Below are 23,614 nucleotides of genomic sequence, written 5' to 3'. Positions count from 1 at the left end.
GGCTAGGCTCACCTCTCTATTCTATTCATTCTCTTCTATTCTTCTCATTCATTCTATTCTATTCTCTATTCACCACCATTCTATTGTCTGCAATGGAATGACTTTAACCAACCGTTAAAATGGAGAATAAAACAAGATGAAAAATTAAAATTTGACTTAAGTAAAAAGAAAATAATGGGAAAGGTAATGGAAATGTTGTTTAGCCCAACAGAAGGTTGTGGGCTAAATATCAAATGTTTTATAGGTTGATGGAGTTGATTTTTTGATAAATCTAATTAAATTTTTAAATTAAATTTAAAATTTTTATTTAAAATTTTTTTTCTCTCTCATACACTCATATACACTTATATATACATACATAATATATATGTACATATATGTCTGTATATAAGTGTATATATATGTGTATGTGTGTATACCATTATACATTAAAAAAAAGTTTTAAGTTTGGTTCTTGTTTGGTTTTGGCCACACCTACAGAAGCATGCACAAGTTCCTGGGCCAGGAACTGAACCCATGCCACAGCTGTAACCAGAGCCACAGCAGTGACAATGTAGGATCCTTAACCCACTGAGCCATCAGAGAACTTCCTATACCATTATGGTTTGATTCAGGCATGGTAACAGAAGGCATAGCTGATCTTTTTGTCTGTTCTTTCTCAAATATGAATTTTGCCCATGTTATTATTACTATTACTATTATTATTTGTCTGGGTTGCCCTCACCCTATGCATGGATAAGTTGCAGTCATCCTTCAGGTCTAAGATGAGGTTTATCTCCCTCTGAAATTGTCCCAAATGCTATGATTGGCTGGGATGGGTGCCTTTCCTCTGAGCCTCCAGAGTCTGCTATGCCCTTTCTCAACACTGAGCATTCACTTCACAAAGGCACTTTACTGAGTGCCTTCTGTGTTCCAGCAACCCAACTGAACTCTAGGTACACAACGGTGATGAAATCACAGTTCCTGCCCTCAAGATGCTTACTCTCTAGTAGGAGAGACATAGATGCATAAAAGCCATGAGGCAGTTATAGTCATGGAAGTGGAAAGAAAGCCATGTGAGTGTGAGAGAGGTTGATTGCCTGGGGGTAAATTTAAGGGAGCTATCATCCTCCCTTGGTTTCCATAGGGGATTGGTTCCAGCTCCTCCCCTCTTCCTCAAATACCAAAATCCTTGAATGCTAAAGTCCCTTATATAGAACAGTGTTGTACAGTTGGTCCTCTATCTGCCTTTGACTGGTTGATTCCCTAGCGTGGATCCCACAGGTATGGAGGGTGCCCTGTGCTTGCAGAAGATGCTCAAAAGATGGTGGGGCTGTGTACAAAATGACTCACTGGAGCATGAAAGAAGAAGATTGGTAGTGAAACAAAATGTGATGTCAGACAAGCTGGCCAAACAGCCTCTCCAGTTGCTTCTCTGAGTTAAGGATTATTTGCCTATTGCCTGGAAGGAAAAGAAGAGCATGGAACAGCCTTGGTTTACAGAGTTAAGGAAAGAGTGTATATCCATTCACAATGAGTCATAAGATAATCAGGGCCAGGCTTCAATAGTAACTGGAAAGGCAGAGAGTTTTAATGAAGCTTCCTCAACTTGTACTCTAGGAACCAAACTGAACTCTGGGTGCACAATGGTGATGAAATCACAGTTTTGTTTTGTTCGATGCAGTGCTGAACACAGTCAAATACTTTCTTTCTATGAGATTTTTAATTTTTTAATGAAAAACATTTTCTTTTTACTGCTGCACTTGTGGCATATGGAAGTTCCCAGGCTAGGGGTTGAATTGGAGATGCATTGCCAGCCTACACCACAGCCATAGCAACACTGGGTCCAAGCAGCATTTGCAACCTATCCCATTGCTTGCAAGTGCTGGATTCTGAACCCACAGAGTGAGGCCAGAGAGTGAACCCGCATCCTCACAAAGACAACGTTGGGTTTTTTAACCCACTGAGCCCCAATGGGAACTCCCTTATGAGATTTTAAATGTGCAAGTATGGTTGAGATATAGAGATGTGGGGAGAAACACACCCTTCCCGACTCACATACCCATCTCCTTTCCTCCAGAGGAAGTGGCTAGACAATAATGGGACATTCGCAAAATAGTCTGGGTATAGCTTCCAACTTTTATTCCAAAAGCTCAGAAGTAAAGTTCTTGAGGCTTAGGGGACAGAACAAGGATATGTTCCTGCATCTGTCTATAAGTTGGAATGGGATGAAAAGAACCATTAAAAATAAATCACAGAGGATGGCAGGCTGGAAGGCTCTTAATGAACATGTGAGGGAGGTAAAGACTGGCTTGTGAACGCGTGGCACTTACTGCCTGTTACTACTTACTTGGTACTGCCCCCTAACATCTCTTTTTCTAGTTAATTTTTTTGTGTGTGTCTCTCTCTCTAAGATTTTTGGGGGCAGTAACTTTGAAGATTTTAAATTCTTCACAGTGTTGAGCCAAATCCAATCAACAAACATTCTGTCCAGTTAATATTTACTGAACAAGTGAATACAACAGAAAAAAAAGAGGGAAGAGAGAGGAAAGAAAAATAAATTTTCTTTCCCCAAAATGGACTTTCAATTCTATTTTCAAAAACCGACTCATAGAAGAGGGAAATTCCAATTGTATTATTTTAAAAGATTAATTATTTGGAATGAGAGAAACAAATTCACTTAAAAAAAATAATCTAGGACAATGCATCTTAAAGCAAATTTTTTTTTTTTTTTTTTTTTTTTTTTTAGGGCCGCACCCATGACAAATGGAGGTTCCTAGTCTAGGGGTCTAATTAGACTATTGCTACTGGCCTAAGCCAGAGCCTCAGCAACGCCAGATCTGAGCCACTCCTGTGAACTACACCACAGCTTACGGCAACGCTGGATCCTTAACCCACTGAGCAAGGCCAGGGATCGAACCTGCAACCTCATAGTTCATAGTCTGATTCGTTTCTGTTGCGCCAAGATGGGAACTCCCAAAATCTTTTCTTAAGAAACAGAAGTGGAAATATATGCAAACTACATCCATGTCCCCTTTTGGTCAACCAACATCACCATGTTGGTTAATTAACTCATAAAAGAGCCATCATTAGTTACACAACAGGCATTAATTCTAACTTCTAAGTAAAACATGTATTTTATAAGGAAAACAAAGAAAATCTCAGTGCTGTGAAATAACAGAGAGCCTGGAATATAATTACAAATATAGAAGCAATAATAATATACCTCTCGTTTTACCCCCAGAGTTTCCTGGGAAGCAGCACTATTAGAAACAATGGAGAATATTCATTTATTTCCATTGATCGCAGTCATAACAGTAAAGAAGAGGACACACTCGTTTACAGCTCACACTGATTCCACAGAAGGACTTGTGGGCTCATGAATCAAACAGGCAAGAAACACCACTGGGGGCTCGTTAGTTTTCAATTTAACTCTGATCAGTGGGCTTTGAGATATACAATTCCTGACAACATTCTCATGGCTTTAGAATGAAAGAAGAGCAAAACAGTCAGTAGGGGAAGGGGGTACACTTTTTTAGGAGCCATTTCATTTCTGAAAATATCCAGGAGCTCAGTTTTGCCTGCTTTCATTATAACAACAGCTGCCTAAAGTCATATATAGAGAGAGATGAAGGGGAGAATCCACCATCTGTGATAATACTAATGTCACAAGGTGCATGGCTCAGCAACAAGCCTGATTTGACCAGTTTTTGTTGCTTCTTCATGTCGATGAGATACTTTAGAATTTACCAAAAAATTGCAGAAATGTCAAAAGATCACAAAGAACTGGCAAAGATAAATAAATGATAAGCCTTGTCAGATGTTTCTTTTACTACTGCTCAGGATTACAGATTAGACAGGGCCTGTGTTTTCACTTTTGAGAATCCATCCATCCCTTTACTTAAGACATATTTACAATGTAGCTATAATTGGTCAGACACTCTGCTAGATTCTTGAGATCCAAAGATAAACAAGACATCACTTATATGTGGAATCTACAATAAAAAAAGGGATACAAACGAACTCATTTGCAGAAGAGAAACAGACTCACAGATTTTGAAAAGTTTAAGGTTACCAAAGTGGACAGGTGGAGGTGGGACGGATGGACTGGGGGTTTGGGATCAGCATATGCACACTGAGGTATATGGAATGATTGGTAGATGGGGACCTGCTGTATTGCACAGAGAACTTTACCCAATATTCTGTGATAATCTATGTGGGAAAAGAATCTGAAGGAGAATGGAAGTGTGTATACGTATAACTGAATCACTTTGTTGTACAGTGGAAATCACAACCTCGTAAATCAACTATACTTCAATAAAACTTTAAAAAAATGAAAAAATCACAATTCCTCATAAACTAAAACACCAAAAACAAACAAACAAAACTAAAGATGAATAAGACACGATCCCTGCCCTTAAGAAGCTCACAGTCCAGAAGGGAAAGCAAATTATTCTAACAAATAAGTGTAATTTCATATAATATGAACAATAACGGAAGGATGTGCTGCTACAGATAGTAGTTTATTTTTGGGAAGGTCTGAGAGAGACGTTTAAGAAAGGGTGACTCTAGAGCAGAGTTTTATTTTTTTTTTTTTTTTTTTTTTTTTTTAGGGCATATGAAAATTCCCAGGCTAAGGGTCAAATTGGAGCCGTAGCCACGGGCGTGCACCACAGCCACAGCAACGTCAGATCCAAGCTGAGTCTGTGACCTACACCACAGCTCACAACAACAGCAGATCCTTAACCCATTGAGTGAAGCCAAGGATCAAACCCATGGATACTAGCAGGGTTTGTTACCACTGAGCCACAATGGGAACTCCCTGGAGCAGAGTTTTAAAGGATGAACAGGAATTTTTCAGATAGATTAGAGTGGAGGGAGGACAATTATAGTTAGAAAGAGTCATTACAAAAAGCATGGAGCTTGAAAAAGGGTATGTGGTGCATTTGGGAATTGGGGGATAGTTCAGTATTGCGGAGTACAAGTGTGAGCAAGGACACTGGGGAGGGGAAAAGGCATTCGATCTAGAAAGCCTGATTTACCAAGTCTAACAGTACAGGGCTTTCCTCTGGGAGGCTGGATGCCAGCCAAGGTTTAAGCAGGGAATTGATGTACATAGATTGAGCTTTTGGCAAGATTGCTCCAGAATGTCAAGTGGAAGAAAGACTGGGTAGGCAGGAGTGTCGGGGGTAAAAACCCACGTGTAAGGGAAGAGTCCAGTTACCTGGATGCTTCTGTGATTCAGGTTGAGGATAATATGTCTTTTTTTTTTTTTTTTTTTTTTTGTCTTTTTAGGGCTGCACCTGCAGCAAATGGAAGTTCCCAGGTTAGGGGTTGAATCAGAGCTTCAGTTGCTGGCCTACACCACAGCCACAGCAACGCCAGATCCAGCCACATCTGCAACCTACACCAGAGCTCACAGCAATGCCAGATCCTTAAACTACTGAGTGAGGCCAGGGATCAAACCTAAGTCCTCATGGATACTAGTCAGATTCCTTACCACTGAGCCACAATGGGAACTCCCCAAAATAATATGTCTTATGCTAAAGAATTTTTATTTTTTTGGCTGTACCTGCAGCATGCAGAAGTTTCCTGGCCAGGGATCAAACCCACGCCACAGCAATGACTAGAGTTACAGCAGTGACAATGCTGGATCCTTAACATGCTGAGCCACCAGGGAACTCCCTATGCTAAAGGATTGACTTGAGAGAGCTTTAGGACACATTCCATAAGACTTGGTGATTGGCAGGTTGTGTGGAGAATGGCAGAGGAGAAGCCCTTGGCTTTTGCTTTCCTGCAGCACTTCACACATATTAGGATTGCTCTGCTGCGGCAGTAATGAATTTGTAGGAGGTGAGGTCACCAAGCCACCCTTCTTCTGGCATAGTCATTAAGAGGCTGAAAACTGGACAGGGAGGGCTCTGATCTTAGCCCCCATATATGGGGGAGGGTTGAAATAACAGCGTAGGATAGTATGGAAACCAGCAAGAAAAAAAGAACAAATTCAAATGTAGGGCACAGAGTGGTGGGAAGACAAGTGCATTTCATTTTGGCATAGCAAGACGAGGTTCACACTGAAAGAGCACATCCTTCTCGACACATCTGTAATCAAACATCATCTGTAATAAACATACATTTCCATTGCACATGACACATAAGACATTTTAAAGGTAGAAGCTTAAACTAATGCTGTCTTCCATTTGCATAGCTTTCTGAAGATTAGAAAACTTTTCCCTATAACCTGGTGAGGAGGTTGGAAAATATTATTATCCCAAATTCTAGCTGAAGAACTTGAGACTCAGGCAGTGAAATGGCTGCCCCCCAAAACATAAAGCATTTTATGGCAGGGCAGAAACTTGAATACATATTTTTTGCTTTTAATTTTGAAATTCCTTGGCTAGTGTGTATTTTGCTAGACAGTAATCTTATTCCAGCTGCCACTGTTCAACACAAATTAATATCTTCATCCCCAAAAGGAGACGAGAGAGAAAGGGGCCACAGCTCTCTCAAATATCACTGAGAGGAGTTCCTGCTGTGGCACAGTGGGTTAAGAATCTGACTGTGGCAGCTCAGATCACTGTGGAGGCATGGATTTGATTTTTGGCCTGGCGCAGTAGATTAAAGGATCTGGTGTTGCCGCAGCTGCAACGTAGGTCAGAGCTGTGGCTTGGATTCAGTCCTTGCCCTGGGAACTTCCATATGCTGTGGCTGCAGCTATAAAATTTAAAAAAAAAAATGTCACTGAGAAATTCCTCTGGATGTTACTTCTTAATGGAATCCTCTTATTTTAAAACATGGTTGTACTGGCAGTTATAATCGAGATTAAAATAATTCCCAGCGTCCAGATTTCTGTAATCACAGACACATACACACATACCAACCAACTCACACACTGCTTCACACTCTCACACTGTAAGTGCACAAAAACTGACAATGTTTTGAGAAAAGGCTGGCTCTGCTTTGCTTCTGCGCCACTTTAGCAAACACTTAAGACTTGCAGATTTCCTGTTTAGGATGATGGGACTCTCCCCAGGCTTTATTTCCCTCTGCTTTGCTCCAGGTGGATGACAGACTGGGTTCAGCCACAGCCAACTGCTGTAATCCACAAAGTTAATAACAGCAGCGAAGGCCATTTCAAGCTCCTTTCCACCTTTAATTGATTTATGGTGGCATAGAAATGCCTGTTTCCATTTTTGTTAATGAAAGAGGCCTCTGATAGGACTTTCTCAGATTTACATTCTACTTCTAATCGCTGGCAATATAATAAGAAAAGGATTCAGAGCTCTTTCCTGAGGCAACGTATAATTGCATTGGCTTTCCCCTCCTCGTCCTTTATCTAGATGAACCCCTGAAAGTGGGAAAATGCTGTCACTAAAATAAATGGCTATGATGGGTTTCTGATTTTGTCTTTTACTTTGAACATCATCTTTTTTTGTGGGGGTGCGGGGGGCACACCTGTGGCACATGGAGGTTCCCAGGCTAGGGGTTGAATCGGAGCTGTAGCCGCTGGCCTATACCACAGCCACAGCAACGTGGGGTTTGGGCCGCATCTGCAACTTACATCACGGCAATGCCGGATCCTTAACCCACTGAGAGAGTCCAGGGATTGAACCCGTGACCTCATGGTTCCTAGTCAGATTCGTTTCCGCTAAGACACAACGGGAACTCCTGAACATCATCTTCTGCTCTTGGAACCTGAGTCTTATTTTGGGGACATAAGGGGTGTGAACTCACCTATTTTAATGTCATGACAGCTGGACGTGTTATCAGGGATTTGATCTTTCCTAAAAGGTATCTACCCTAGCAGTTCTCGGCTATGACTGCCCATCACACCAGCCTAGAGATTTTATCAAAGTTATAAATACTACCTGGAGATACTGAATCTGGGTTGGAATGGAGCATTGTGCTTTAAACAAGCTCACAGGTGCTCCTGATATGTAGTCAGATTGAACTAGAAATGTGATGCTAGTTGAGTACGATTATTGAACTTATTTGCACATTAGGTTGAAAATCTTTTTCTTTTGTGGCCACGCCTGAGGCATGTGAAAGTCCCTGGGCCAGGGACTAAACCCAAGCCACAGCAGTGACCCAAGCCATAACCGTGACAACACAAGATCCTTAACCTGTTGAGCCACCAGGGAACTCCTAGGTTGGAATTTTTATGTTGCTTTGTAATATGTTTCTCTAGCTTGTAAGACCTATTTTAAAATATACTTTGAGGAGTTCCCACTGTGGCACAGTGGGTTAATGATCCAGCTTGTCTCAGTCGAAAAAGGGGACAAGAATGTACTTCGAGGAGTTCCTGTTGTGGCTCAGTGGTTAAAAACCTGACTGGTATCCATGAGGATAAGGATTCAATCCCTGGCCTCACTCAGTGGTTTAAGGATTCGGCATTGCTGCAAGCTGCGGTGTAGACTGCAGATGTGGCTTGGATCCGATGTTGCTGTGGCTATGCCATTGGCCTGCAGATGCAACTCTGATTCAATCCCTAGCCTGGAAATTTACATATGCCACAGGAGTGGCCCTAAAAAGAAGAAAAAATGTACTTTGAGACAAGGGAGGATATAATTCTTTGGGGAATGTAAATATACATAAACATACATTGACATGGGTATGTAATGATAAAAAAAAAAAAGAAACAGAAAATGCCATTAAGAGTGAGAAAGTCATTTTCGTATGGAAAGAACTACTATCAGTGGTACTTTCAAGTTGGGAAGGAACCTGCTGTTCTGAGGTCAGAGTATGCATGATGTTGAAGGTCATTTGGTTTTGCCTGACTTCATTTGGTCAACTAGGACTTCTCCTCAATAGCTGGTATCACCCTCACCTGCTCCTGTTAGTCAGGGTTTAAAGACTACAAGGCAGGGCTGGGAGCCCTGGGGAAAAAGTAGCCTTTTGGGAGGAAGATGATCAAAATTCAGACTCTGTCATGTGAAGTTCAAAATTATTAGAATGTCTCTGAAGGAATGGGAGGCCTGCCTAAGAGCTTAATCAAGAGGACCTCAAGGGTCTTCAGGGGGAGAAAATCCTAAAGAGGGGTTCGTCTGTACTGCTGCCTCTAGCACCACACTAGGACCTAAGATTTTGTTAGAGAACAACGTTTGTTTGTTTTTTTTTGTTTTTTTTTTTTTAGCAGCCACACCCAAAGCATATAGAAGTTCCCGGGCCAGAGACTATATCTGAGCTGCAGTTGGGACGTATGCCACAACTGTGGCAATGCCAGATCCTTTAACCCCCTGCACCAGGCTAGGGATCGAACCCCCACCTCAGCAGCGACCTAAGCCACTGCAGTTATATTCTTAACCCACTGAGCCACAGTGGGAACTCCTAGAGAACCACGTTTTATCCAATATGATGCGTCTTTGGGACAATAGCTGTGTGTGTGCACATCTGTATTTCTTAAGAGCAGTAATGTTATGTGCATAGACCCACTTGGTCTTGGCGGAACTATGGGCGACCCTAACATTGCAGCAAAAGTCATCACTCTCCTACTGGGACTGCCAAGTTCTTAGCTTCTTGGGGGCAGGTGCTGAAAATGACTGCCTTCCAGCCATTTGGAAGCTTCTCAATTCAGCATAGGATGTCACTGTTTATAAACATAGATCTGTTTCTTTACCCTACATATCTAATAAGTGAAAACAAATAAATTAAAAATGAAAATCCCCCCCAATAATAAAAAGCCTGTTTCCATTAATCTTGCAATAAGACAACCCCAAGTTTTTGAGTTTTGGATTCTGAGCCCCACTTATCTCATTATAGTGGGATTATACTATATATATTATATATACCATATGTTATTTTATTGCATATGTAAAATATGTGTATATATACACATTTATATAAGTAAAATAATTTGGAAAAATTTAAAGATTGTAATTATACATTTTTTCAAGTAACTGAGTTAAATTTAGCATCTCAGTGTAGAGAGATTCGCTGATTAAGCAATGCAATGTTATCCCGTCTATAATTCTTTTCTAAGTTTTTCTCCCTTTCAATGATTTGATAAAAGATATTCACTCCACCAAAATGCTCAAGTCCCTGGATACACAAACAATGGAAATATAGTTCCTTGCATGGGTTAGTTTAGGGATGAAAGCCAGGACTTGGTGAGAATTAAGGCAGCTTTATTTTAAAAGGACCACCAACATTTAGTGAAAGGGAGCAGCCAAATGGCTGCATCTACAGAGCAACTGCCCAGAGGACAGGGGAAGAAGCTCCTGGTGGTCTCCTAAGGCCAGGAAAATAGGAAAGACATGGAGATGGAGCCGTGATGATGCATGTGGTAGGAACCAAAGCACCTGGATACACAACGTCAATACCCAAGTGTCATGATGGCGGAAACTCACATCTGGAAATGCAAGGGGTTTGAGGACATCACTGGCATGAGTCCCCGTGCTTGAAAGGCTCTAACTCATCTTTTGTTTTGAAAGATCTTAAAAAGAGTAGTAGAAAGAATCAGGTCCTCCCCTGTCCATTCCTGATGCTCTGGGAAAATGAAACAAAAGAAAACTAGGGCTATCACTGATCACTAGCTAATTGTTATCTGGACTTCTAGGAAGGTGATTTCCATGAAGAAAACTGGGAAAGGGGGTGAGAATAAAAGTGTAGGGCAGGGGAGTTCCTGTTGTGGCTGGATACCCGAATTGCTGTGGCTGTGGTGTAGGATTTCTCAGGAACTTTACATGCTGCAGATGTCGCCCTTAAAAAAGGGGGGGGCAGAGAATTGAGCATCCAGATGTAAGCCAGGGATGCATGCTTCCTTTAAATTTTCCATTTTTTATTTTGCACGGTTGGGGAGTGCTGAATTTTTGAGAGGAAAAAAGGGAGAGGCAAGTAAGTATACTGTTTTCTGCAATATGACAAGAAAATCAGACTTTCTGGGAGAAGAAACAGTAATAGTAATACCACTACCAACAAGAATTGCCATGATACTATTTAAAATAATTAAATATTTTATCAAAAAAGCATAGTAGGTACTGAGCACTGTGAAGGAATTTTCTCATTATGTTCTCATAAGAACACCATATGTTGGTGTATTTATTATTCTCATTTTACTGATGTGGAAACGGGGCTTCAGAGAGATTAAGTAATTGCCCAAGTAATAAATTTAGGGTTTAAAACCAGGCATGTCTGACAATAGAGTCCACTGGACCTCTTAAGAAAGACCAAAATAGAATAGTATGGAGTAAGACTCAAGACAACAGAATTTTTTTTTTTTTTTTTTTTTTTTTTTTTTTTTTTTTAGGGCCATACCTGGGCATATGGAAGTTCCCAAGCTAGGGGTTGAACTGGAGCTGCAGCTGCCAGCCTACACCACAGCCATAGATAGCCATACAGGATCCGAGCTGCATCTGTGACCTATACCACAGCTCACTGCAACACCGGATCCCCTGCCCACTGAATAAGGCTAGGGATTGAATCCAAATCCTCATGGATACTAGTTGGATTTATTTCCACTGTGCCACAACAGGAACTCCTGGGAATGGCTCTTTTTTCCAGCGAGTAGTTGTGGTGGGATGTTATATGTGTGAGTGTGTGTGCACATGCACATGCACACATACACGCACACACTGAAATGGACTAAAGCATAACTGAAGGCACACATTAGTGGATGCCAAGGGGAGCTGGGCAGGATGGAGTGAATGGGCTGTGTGATGCTGCAATTTTGCTAAGAAAAGAGACCTGTATGTCATAAAATGCCTCTATTTTCCTTATCTGACCTTCATTTTCTTCAGTCTGTCCTCTTTCTCTGATCTAGACCTCCCTTCTTGTTCTTTCTTTTCCTTTCCTTAACTCTGCTCCCTTATTCACTTTCTTCATTTATGTGACTCAAACCAACCAAACAGACAGTTCTTAGCTTGAGAAAGAAAGATCAAGGCAGGAATAGTGAGCAAAGAAAAAGTTATACGATGAATCAGTTCTGAGGATCTAAGGTACAGCATGGCGACTGCAGGTAATAATACTGTGTTTTAAACTTGAAATTTTCTGAGAGAGTAGATTTTTTTTTTTTTTTTTTGTCTTTTTGCTATTTCTTGGGCCACTCCCGTGGCATATGGAGGTTCCCAGGCTAGGGGTCTAATCGGAGCTGTAGCCGCCAGCCTACGCCAGAGCCACAGCAACACAGGATTCGAGCCGAGGCTGTGACGTACACCACAGCTCATGGAAACGCCGGATCCTTAACCCACTGAGCAAGGGCAGGGATCGAACCCGCAACCTCATGGTTCCTAGTCGGATTCGTTAACCACTGCGCCACAACGGGAACTCCTGAGAGAGTAGATCTTATGTGTTCTCACCAGAAGCAAACAAACAAACAAAAAAACTGTGATATGATGGATATGTTAATTAACTTAATTATGGGAGTCATTTCACAGAGTACACGTATATCAAATCATCCCACTGTACAATATAGGTATAATTTTATTATCAATGATAGAGCAATAAAGTTGGAAAAAAAGTAAAACATTAAAATGCAAATTTCCCTGGAAGAATGAGAAAATTCACCTTAGTATAATTAATTTAGTTGGTTTCTTCTTAGTACCTGGCTGAGATAAACACAGGGAGTGGACAGCAATTTTGATTGACTGGGAAAAGGAAATAACAATGGTTCTTGGGTGTCTGGAGACATCAGGTTTGGATGATGTGGAACAGAAAAGAGAAAAAAGATTGAAAACAAATGAAGAGCGTCTCAGAGAACTCTGGGACAATGTTAAACACACCAACATCCATACTATAGGGGTGCCAGAAGGAGAAGAGAGAGAGAAGGGGAAAGAAAAAACATTCCAAGAGATAATAGCCAAAAACTTCCCTAACATAGGAAAGGAACCACTCACTCTAATCCAGGAAGTGCAATGAGTACCATATAAAATAAACCCAATGAGGAATACCCCAAGACACATATTAATCAAACTGACCAAAATTAAAGACAAAGAGAAAATATTGATAGCAGCTAGGGAAAAGAAACATAACATACAAGGGAACCCCGATAAGGTTATTGGTAGATTTTTCAGCAGAAACTGCAGGCCAGAAGGGAGTGGCACAATATACTTAATGTGATGAAAAGAAAAAACCTCTAACCAAGATTCCTTTACCCAGCAAGGCTCTCATTCAGATTTTAAGGAAAAATCAAAAGCTTTACAGATAAGCAAAACCTAAGAGAATTCAGTAACACTAAACCAGCTTTACAACAAATACTAAAGGAACTTCTCTAGGCAGAAAAGAAAAGGCCACAACCATAAGGAAAAATACCACAAATTACAAGGCTCACCAGTAAAGATATATATATATATATATATATGCAGTAAAGATAAGAAATCATCCATGCATAATTATGCCACCAAAATCAGAAATTATGAGAAGAGGTGGGTACAAATGCAGGACACTGGAGATGCACTTGCAATTAAGAGCCAACAACTTAAAACAATTCACAACTTCAGAATAACTACAAACCAAAAATCTATAATTGATACACATACAAATAAGAAAAATCAACTCAAATACAACACTAAAGATAGTCATCAAACAGAATAGGAGAGAACAAGAGAAGAAGGGAAGAAAAAAGAGCAACAGAAACAAATCCAAAGCAATTAATAAAATGGCAATAAGAACATACACATCAATAATTACCTTAAATGTGAATGGACAAAACGCCCCAACCAAAAGACATAGACTGGCTGAGTGGATACAAAAACAAGATCCATATATATGCTGTAAGAAACCCACTTCACTTCTAGGGACACATACAAATTGAAAGTGAGAGGATGGAAGAAAACATTCCATGCAGAAGGAAATCAAAAGAAAGCTGGAGTAGCAATACTCATAACAGACAAAAGAGACTTTAAAATGAAGAATATTTTAAGGGACAAGGAAGGTCACTACTTAATGATCAAAGGATCAATCCAAGAAGAAGATATAACAGTTTTAAATAACTATGCACCCAACCTAGGTTCACCACAGTATATAAGGCAACTGCTAACAACCTTAAAAGGACAAATTGACAATAACATAATAATAGTGGGAAACTTTAACACCCCACTTACAGCAATGGACAGATCATCCAGAGAGAAAATCAATAAGGAAACACAGGCCCTGAATGAAGCATTAGGCCAGATGGACTTAATAGATATTTATAGACATTCCATCCAAAAGCAACAGAATACACATTCTTCTCAAATGCATATGGAACATTCTCTAGGATTGATCACATCCTGGGCTACAAGTCAAACCTCTGTAACTTTAAGAAAATTGAAATCTTATCAAACATCTTTTCTGAACACAATGCTATATGACTGGAAATCAACAACAAGAAAAAATCTGCAAAAAACACAAACACATGGAGACTAAACAACATGCTACTAAACAGCCAATGGATCACTGAAGAAATCAAAGAGGAAATTAAAAAAATACCTAGAAGCAAATGACAACAAAGATACAACACTCCAAAACCTATGGGATGCAGAAAAAGCTGTTCTATGAGGAAAGTTTATAGTAATACAAGCCTACCTCAGGAAACAAGAAAAAGCTCAAATAAACAAGCAAACTTTACATCTATAGAAGCTAGATCTACAATTAGTAGAAGGAAAGAAATCATAAAAATCAGAGCAGAAATCAATGAAATAGAAATGAAGAAAACCATAGAAAAGATCAATGAAACGAAAAGCTGGTTCTTTGAAAAGATCAACAAAATTGATAAACCCTTAGCCAGACTTACCAAGAAAAAAAGAAAGACTCAAATCAATAAAGTTAGAAACAAAAAAGGAGAAGTAACAATGGACATCACAGAAATACAAAGGATCATAAAAGACTATTATATGCAACTATATGCCAATAAAACAGAAAACCTAGAAGAAAGAGACAAATTCTTAGAAAGGTGCAATCTTACAAGACTAAACCAAGACGAAATAGAAAAGATGAACGGACAAATCGCAAAAGCCGAAATTGAAACTGTGATTAAAAAACTTCCAACAAACAAAAGTCCAGGACCAGATGGCATCACAGGTGGAGTCTATCAAACATTTAGAGAAGTGCTAACACCTATTCCTCTGAAACTATTCCAAAAAATTGCAGAGGAAGGGATACTCCCAAACTCATTTTATGAGGCCACCATCACCCTGATACCAACACCAGACAAAGATACCACACACAAAAAAAGAAAACTACAGGTCAATTTCACTGATGAACTTCGATGCAAAAAATCCTCAACAAAATATCAGCAAACCGCATCCAACAATACATCAAAAGGATTGTACATCATGATCAAGTGGGATTTATCCCAGAGATCCAAGCGTTCTTCAATATCCACAAATCCATCAGTGTGATACACCACATTAACAAACTGAAGAATAAAAACCATATGATCCTCTCAATAGACGTGGAAAAAGCCTTTGACAAAATCCAACACCCATTTCTGATAAAAACCCAACACCCATTTCTGATAAAAACCCTTCAGAAAGTGGGCATAGAGGGACCCTACCTCAACTTAATAAAGGCCTTATATGACAAACCCACAGCTAACATCAGTCTCAATGGTGAAAAGCTGAAAGAATTCCCACTGAGATCAGGAACAAGACAAGGATGTCTGCTTTCACCACTACTATTCAATGTAGGTTTGGAAGTCCTAGCCACAGCAATCAGAGAAGAGATAAAAAGAAATCCAAATTGTAAAGGAAGAAGTAAAACTATCACTATTTGCAGATGACAGATACTATATCTAGAGAGTCTTAAAGACTACCAGAAAATGTTAGAGCTCATCCATGAATTTGGCAAAGTCACAGGATACAAAATTAATACATAGAAATTGACTGAATTTTTATATACTAACAATGAAAGATCAGAAAGAGAAATTAGGGAAGCAATCCTGTTTACCATCACATATAAAGAATAAAATACCTAGGAGTAAACCTACCTAAAGAGACAAAAGACCTGTATGCGGAAAACTCTAAGACACTGATGAAAGAAATCAAAGATGATGGAAAGATATAGATGGAAAGATATACCATGCTCATGGATTGGAAGAGTTAATATTATCAAAATGACTATACTAACCAAGGCAATCTATAGATTCAATACAATCCCTATCAAATTACCAAGAACATTTTTCACAGAACTTGAACAAAATATTTTAAAGTTTGTTTTGAAGCACAAAAGACCAAAATAGCCAAAGACATCCTGAAAAAAAATATTGAGCTGGAGGAATCAGTCTCTCTGATTTAAGACTATACTACAAAGCAACAATCCTCAAAACTGTATGGTACTGACACAAAGAAATATAGATCAGTGGAACAGGATAGAAAGTGCAGAGTTAAGAGTTCCTGTCGTGGCACAGTGGTTAATGAATCCAACTAAGAACCATTTGGTTGCGGGTTCGATCCCTGCCCTTGCTCAGTGGGTTAAGGATCCGGTGTTGCCATGAGCTGTGGTGTAGGTCACAGATGTGGCTCAGATTCTGCATTGCTGTGGCTCTGGTGCAGGCCAGCAGCTACAGCTCCGATTAGACACCTAGCCTGGGAACCTCCATATGCTGCAGGAGTGGCCCAAGAAATAGCAAAATGACAAAAAAAAAAAAAAAAAAAAGAAAGTGCAGAATTAAATCCATGCACCTATAGCCAACTAATCTATGACAAAGGAGGCAAGATTATATACAATGGAGAAAGGTCAGCTTGTTCAATAAGTGGGCTGGGAAAACTGGACAGCCACATGTAAAAGAATAAAATTAGAACACTCCCTAACACCACACACAAAAATAAACTCAAAATGGATTAAAGAATAAAATTAGAACACTCCCTAACACCACACACAAAAATAAACTCAAAATGGATTAAAGAATAAAATTAGAACACTCCCTAACACCACACACAAAAATAAACTCAAAATAGATCTAATACCAGACACTCTAAAACTCTTAGAGGAACACATAGACCAAACACTCTGACATAAACGATAGCAATGTCTTCTCAGATCCACCTCTTAGAGTAATGACAGGAAAAACAAAAAATAAACAAATGGGACCAAATTAAACTTAAAAGTTTCTGCACAGCAAAGGAAACTCTAAACAAAACAAAAAGACAACCCACAGAATGGGAGAAAATCTTTGCAAATGAATCCACTGACAAGGGATTAATCTCCAAAATTTATAAACACCTCCTGCAGCTCATTACCAAAAAGAACAAACAACCTCATCAAAAAAAGGGCAGAAGATCTAAACAGACAATTCTCCAAAGAAGACATACAGGTAGCCAAAAAACACATGAAAAGATGTTCAACATCACTCTTCATTAGAGAAATGCAAGTCAAAACCACTATGAGATACCACCTTACACCAGCCAGAATGGCCATCATCAAAAAGTCTACAAACAATAAGTTTTGGAAAGGGTGTGGAGAAAAAGGAACCCTATTACACTGTTGGTGGGATTATAAATTGGTGCAACCACTGTGGAAAACAGTATGGAGATTCCTTAGAACACTAAACATAAAACTACCATTGGATCCAGCAATCCCACTCCTGGGCATCTATCCAGAGAAAACCATGACTCAAAAAGACATATGTACTCCAATGTTAATTGCAGTACTATTTGCAATAGCCAAGACATGGAAACAACCTAAATGTCCATTGACAGAGGAGTGGATCAAGAAGACGTGGTACATATACACAATGGAATATTACTCAGCCATTAAAAGGAACGAAATAATGGCATTTTTTAGCAACATGGATGGACCTAGAAATTATCATGCTAAGTGAAGTCAGTCAGACAATGAGATACCAACATCAAATGCTTTCACTGACATGTGGAATCTGAAAAAAAGGACAGACTGAACTTCTTTGCAGAACAGATACTGACTCACAGAGTTTGAAAAACTTATGGTTTCCAAAGATGGTTTGGGGGTTGGGGGGATGTGCTGGGGTTGTTGGGTGATCATTGTACAACTATAAATGTAATAAATTCATTGAGTAATGAAAAAAATTAAACAAAAACCAATAAATAAAATGGAGAAAACAAACTAACAAAAAACAACAAAAGAGAAATACATGGGAGTCCAAGTCCAGCCCATGAAGGATATGAAAAGATCACAGGGAATGTACTGCATTAAGGGAAAATCCCTTCTTCCCTACTCATTCTTCTATATGTCTCTGAAAATTTATGTATGACAGAAGAAGTATTTTCAAAGGCTAAGTCTCAAGAATTCTAGATGGCAGGAAAAATTCTTTTGTTTTCATTAAAAATGAGAACTTCAGGGAACTCACCTGCAACAACTTTTCAATCTAGTTTTAGGTGTCAGTAAAAAGTGAAATAGAGGCTAACCCATTGTTAAATATTAAATTAATTAATATCATGCTGTTTTTCCCTTTTCCCAAATTCTCTCAGTGGAGACTATCTCAGGCTGATATAAAACAAGGCAGAAAACACCAATGACATTGGAGGGTTTTTGATGCTTATTTGAAGTCTAATAAAAGCATGGTCAAGGATGTGGGGTTAATGAAGACACATGCCAAAATTAAATAGGCCACATGGAGAAAAAACAGGCAGAGCGTAGGAGCAGCCAAAAATTATGGCTGCATGTTCCCTGGTTCTGAACACCAGGGTCTTTTCCCTGAGTGGAGGGTTGACTGGTACAACAGGAGTGCAGAATGGAAAGAGAAGAAACAGAGGAAGCCCTTATTTCTTGCCACTGAATCTGTTTCTGTGAATTATAAGGCTCTTAGTTAGGTCCACTCCATTGAAGAGAATTTTGTTGGAAATTAAAGGACGTCTGGAAGAAATCTCTGCTTCTTGGGAGAGCCATGGCTTTCAGTTGGTAGCTGCCAAGAATCTGAGTGTGGAAGAATAGCTGGTGAGAACAGCCTTCTTTTTGGGTCTTGAATCAGGCAGACCCTCTGAATCATCTTGTTGAAGCAGACTCATGAATGCCTGGGTTATGGAACCGGAAGGGACTATGAGATTCATTCATTGATAATAATAACAGTAATAGTCAACATTTATTAAGTGCTAACCATGCGTGAGGAGACTCTGAACTTAGCATTTTGCATGAATTATCCTATTTATTTATTTAATTTATTTATTTTTTTAGCCATCCTGCAGCATACGGAGTTTCCAGGCCAGGGAATCAGATCCCAGCTGCATTTGCAACCTGCAACCTACACCAGTGCTGGATCCATAACCCATTGTGTCTGGGTGGGGATCGGAACTTAACAACCCAGTGCTCCAGAGATGCCACTGATCCCATTACACCACAGCAGGAACACTGATCCTATTTATTTTTTATCCTAACTCTAAGATAGGTCATATAGTACTCCATTTTATAGATGAGAAAACTAAGGTTGATGAGATAAACAGAATTATGCCCCCTCAAGGTTGCCCACATCTTAATCCCCAGGATTTATGAGTCTGGAAAAAGAGACTTTGCAGCTGTGATTATATTAAGTATCTCCAGATGAGGAGATTATCCTGGATTATCTGAGTGGGCTCAAAATGATTATGCGTCCTTATTATAAAGGAAGGAAAGACATTTTAAAGATGGAGAAAGTCCCACACACCTAGGAATGCAGGCAGCCTCTTTTGATGCTGGAAAAGGCAAGGAAATGATTTCTCCTTGAACTTCTAAATGGGCAACAACCTGCTGACACCTTGATTTTAGGTAGTCAGACTCATTTTGGACTTCCAGACCTCCAGATTGGTACGGTAGTACATTGTTTAAACCACCAGTTTTGTGATAATTTGTTACAGCAACAATAGGGACCTAACACAGCTGAAAGGGAGTAAGAAACTTCTATGAGGTCACATTGCTGGTAGCCACAAACCAGAATTTGCACTTCAGAAGTCTCTCCAGGAGTTCCCTGGTGGCTCAGTGGGTTAAGGATCTGGCATTGTCACTGCTGTGGTGCTGGTTCGATCCCTGGCCCTGGGACTCCCCCCTGCTGAGGGTGAGGCCAAAAAAAAAAAAAGGAAAAAAGTCTCTCCAGAGGCCATATATGCTGTTCAATCTCTCTGTTCTATCTCAGACTCTACTAGCTCCTAAGTACCATTTATTCATTTGTTGAAATCTACTTTTAATTCCTTATTTTCACTGTCTTACTTAATCTTCAATTCTGGTAGCATTATTATCCCCATTTTATTTTACAGATGAGGAAAGGGAGGCTTAGGTATTTTAAAGAGCTGAAATTTAAAGCCTGACTTTCATTCTAAACTTTGAGTCTCTTCATCCTACTGCCACATACTTTGGACTAACATTTATTGAGCATTTGCTAAATCCCAGTCATTCCTTTTTTTCCCCCTTTTTTGGGCCGCCCTGTGGCATATGGAGTTCCCAGGCCAGGGATCAGATCTACACTGACGCTGCGCAAAGACCAGATCATTTAACCCATTGTGCCTGGCCAGGGATCAAACTTGTGTTCTGGCGCTACAGAGATACCACAGGTACCTCTGTGCCACAGTGGGAACTCCTGCCCTCTGTAATTCTTGAATGCATCAAAGTGGCTTATACAGGAGTCACTATATCAGCTATGCTCTAGGAAAAGCCCACTCCAGAGGCTTAGTGGTAGAATCCACTGACACAAGCCCTTTTAATCTCAGGGACTTCCTAATTAGAAATAACTGTTCTACACTCTGATCCTATCTATATTCATAGATTGAATTTGCTCTGATTGCTTAATATGGTCAAACTTAACAGAGGTAAATATAGTAAAGAATATTTTCAGATTATTAAAATACAAGATCATACAGAATACTATCACAATAGAAGAATAACTGAAACTCCCAATCTATCATATATCAAAAACCAATCTTCCTGGGAGATGGTTATAAAAGAATATTCTGAAACATAAAAGTAGCTAGTTAACGGAAAGCTGTGAAAATGAGGTGCCTTCTACTGGGAACTTTATGATCCCCAAGTCAGTACCACAATGAATTACATTAACCCAATTAAAAGATCACATCCTTTTATTACGTTATATTATTCTTATGATAATATAAAGGACAAAGTGATATACAATTATGGAGAAAACAGACCTGCTCAGAGAACAAGAAAACACAGCTAATTTTTGAATCATAATCCCCCAAGTTAGTACTTGTAAATGGAACAAATAACATACACACACACACACACACACACACACACACACACACATTCTGCTTCTCTGACTCATGTTGTCCATATTTCAAAGTAACCCCCAGTCCACAGACCTACCACTAGAAACAGTGATGCAAAGTCAGAACTGAACAAAATGTTTTGAGTCAAATAGCATTAACACTGCAGTGGACACAGTTTTGAGACTGTAAAAATCACTCTTGTGATGCTTCACTGCGTTCACCCTGTGAGTCTGTGCATATTGAAAGTGAATGTTCCTGATTCACGCTCCAGTGTCTGCCTTTATGCAGACAAGTATCCCCAAACCCTCGTGAGAACAGAGCAAAGGGTAATCAGCGGCAGGCTCAGTGTCCCAGACTGAACAAGCAGTTCTTTTTGAACAAAGGCTTTGGCTGAGGGGCACTCAAGCCATTTCCTGATGCTCTGGGCACACAGACGAGCCCCCACCATTTCACTGTCATTCAACACACTGGGGCAGTGATGCATTTAAAAGCACCTTAGTGACTTCAAAGACTTAATGAGCCTAAAATGACTATCTGGAAATGATTAGGCACTGAGAGAAATAACTACCAGAAAACCCGTTTTTTTAAAAAAAGCTCTGAAAAGCTTTTGAAAGGGATTCTGGGACTGAGGAAGTGTACTGCATGTGACCAACAGTGTCCTTTGAGCTCACAGAGCATAGAAATCCATCTCAGAAATGTTCCCTTCCCGCTGTGAGCTGTTACGTTATTAGGCTTGAAATGTACATCCGTCCTGTCCCTTAACACAGTTACATAAAATCAGGGCGTTTCAAACAGAAAAGCCAGAGCCTGCACAACATTGCTGGGGCAAACAAAGCTGGTGTGTAAATCCAGGAGTCAGACCAAGCCGTTCCTCATCATGACTTTCCGACTTGCGGTACATGTCTGTACTGCTGTTTCTACACTTTGTGGCTTTGCTTGGTGAGAACAAGGACACTCAGTCAGAAGTCACATGACAGTGGGCCAAGCCTGAATGGTGAAGTAGCAAAGTCAAAAGTGTAAGATTCTTGGCGTTCCCATCGTGGCTCAGCAGTTAACAAACCCAACTAGTATCCATGAGGATGAGGGTTTGATCCCTGGCCTTGCTCAGTGGGTTAAGGACTCAGCGTTGCCGTGAGCTGTGGTGTAGGTTGCAGACGTGGCTCCGATCCTGCGTTGCTGTGGCTGTGGTATAGGCCAGCGGCTACAGCTCTGATTGGGTCCCTAGCCTGGGAACCTCCATATGCTGTAGATGAGGCCCTAAAAAAAAAAAAAAAAGAAAGAAAGAAAAAACGACAAGAAAAATGTAAGATTATTGGGTTCTGCTTAGAGATGCTTTTCAGTAGAATTGCCTTCACCAGTTTATGCCACTTTTTCTCTTCTTGGCTTTACAGATCTGTTCCTTGGAGCCAGTCCCTGGAGTGAAAAAACTCTCCAGAGAACTCCTCTCAAGAAATGAATATGGGGTGTAAGGGAAGGGAAGGGGAATGAAGAGTGAGAATCTTGAATTTCATGAATGTCACCATCAGTGGGGTCCACAGAAGTCCTTCCAAGCCAGCAAGTCATTGCCCTGTGGCTCCATCTGTCTGAAAATGTTTTAAACTTGAGTTATTGTTCTCCAAAGTCCATTAATAGTCTGCAAAGCAACCAAGCTAATGAAACCTTGAAATGACAGAGCTTTTTAAAAAGTTTGATGTGCCTTGGTTCACTCAAAGTTTAGGATTATGCCAGTATTTTATGGGGAAGAAAGACTATTTGTGATGGTGACCAATAAATAGAGAACTGGACCTCTCACCCCCAAACAAAAAGGAAAAAATAATGGTCATTTATAGTTTTTAAAATATGTCAGAGTGTAACAGATATGTTTTTTTTTTTTTTTCACTATGAAGTCTGCTATATCCTAATGGCACAGAATCAGAGTAAGGCAATTTTTTTTTTTTTAAGTCCAAAAATTTCAAGCTAATTATGCAGCTTCTCTTGCAGGAATTGTCGGGAGTTACTTGTAAACCCGATCTGAAAAACCTTCTTTGGCATAGTTGTTCTGTGCTAATCATTTGATGTGCCACTCACAGCTCTGGGCTCTCAGGACCCTCCCAGGACGGTGAACTCTGCACAAGACTCGAGATATAAGGGCATGACTCCTGGGTCAGCAGTTCTTACTGTCAAATGCTCTCCTCTCACAGACACCGTAGAAGTCTAACAGTAGAGGGGAGGGATTTGGCAGATCATGACAGCTGCTAGAAGGAGAGAATAATGAGAGTGAGGTGTAGGAAGAGGGAACAAGAAACAGAGAGGAGCTCAAGGAGGGGGTGGACTCAACATCAAAAAGCTGTCCAGGCTGACATGGTTTGCTTGTTAATCTCAATCGTTAGTAATCCATGTTTTGAATGGCAAACAATCACTATGGACACCTTTGTTTTGAAAGAAGCAGACACATTCCTCTGTTTAATTTCTCAGGTTTGGATAATCCTCCTCACTAGCTGAGCCTGTATCATGTGCCTTCCTTGGTTTCAGTGCCGTGCTTCCATTATGACAGCTTGTGATTACATGAGCTAATT

The 23,614-nt window shown here is 40.0% G+C and overlaps 1 protein-coding gene across 37 annotated transcripts in view; it reads right to left on the bottom strand.

Moving 5' to 3' along the window:
* Positions 1–23,614, bottom strand: part of DTNA (dystrobrevin alpha) — a 420,448-nt gene that overhangs the window by 139,105 nt on the left and 257,729 nt on the right. The gene's annotated exons all lie outside the window — the stretch shown is intronic.

The sequence above is a fragment of the Sus scrofa genome, chromosome 6, assembly GCF_000003025.6.
Source record: "Sus scrofa isolate TJ Tabasco breed Duroc chromosome 6, Sscrofa11.1, whole genome shotgun sequence".
Classification (NCBI taxonomy): Eukaryota; Metazoa; Chordata; class Mammalia; order Artiodactyla; family Suidae; genus Sus; species Sus scrofa.
The sequence above is the reverse complement of the archived record's forward strand: the minus strand, read 5'-3'. Positions and strand labels throughout refer to the sequence as shown.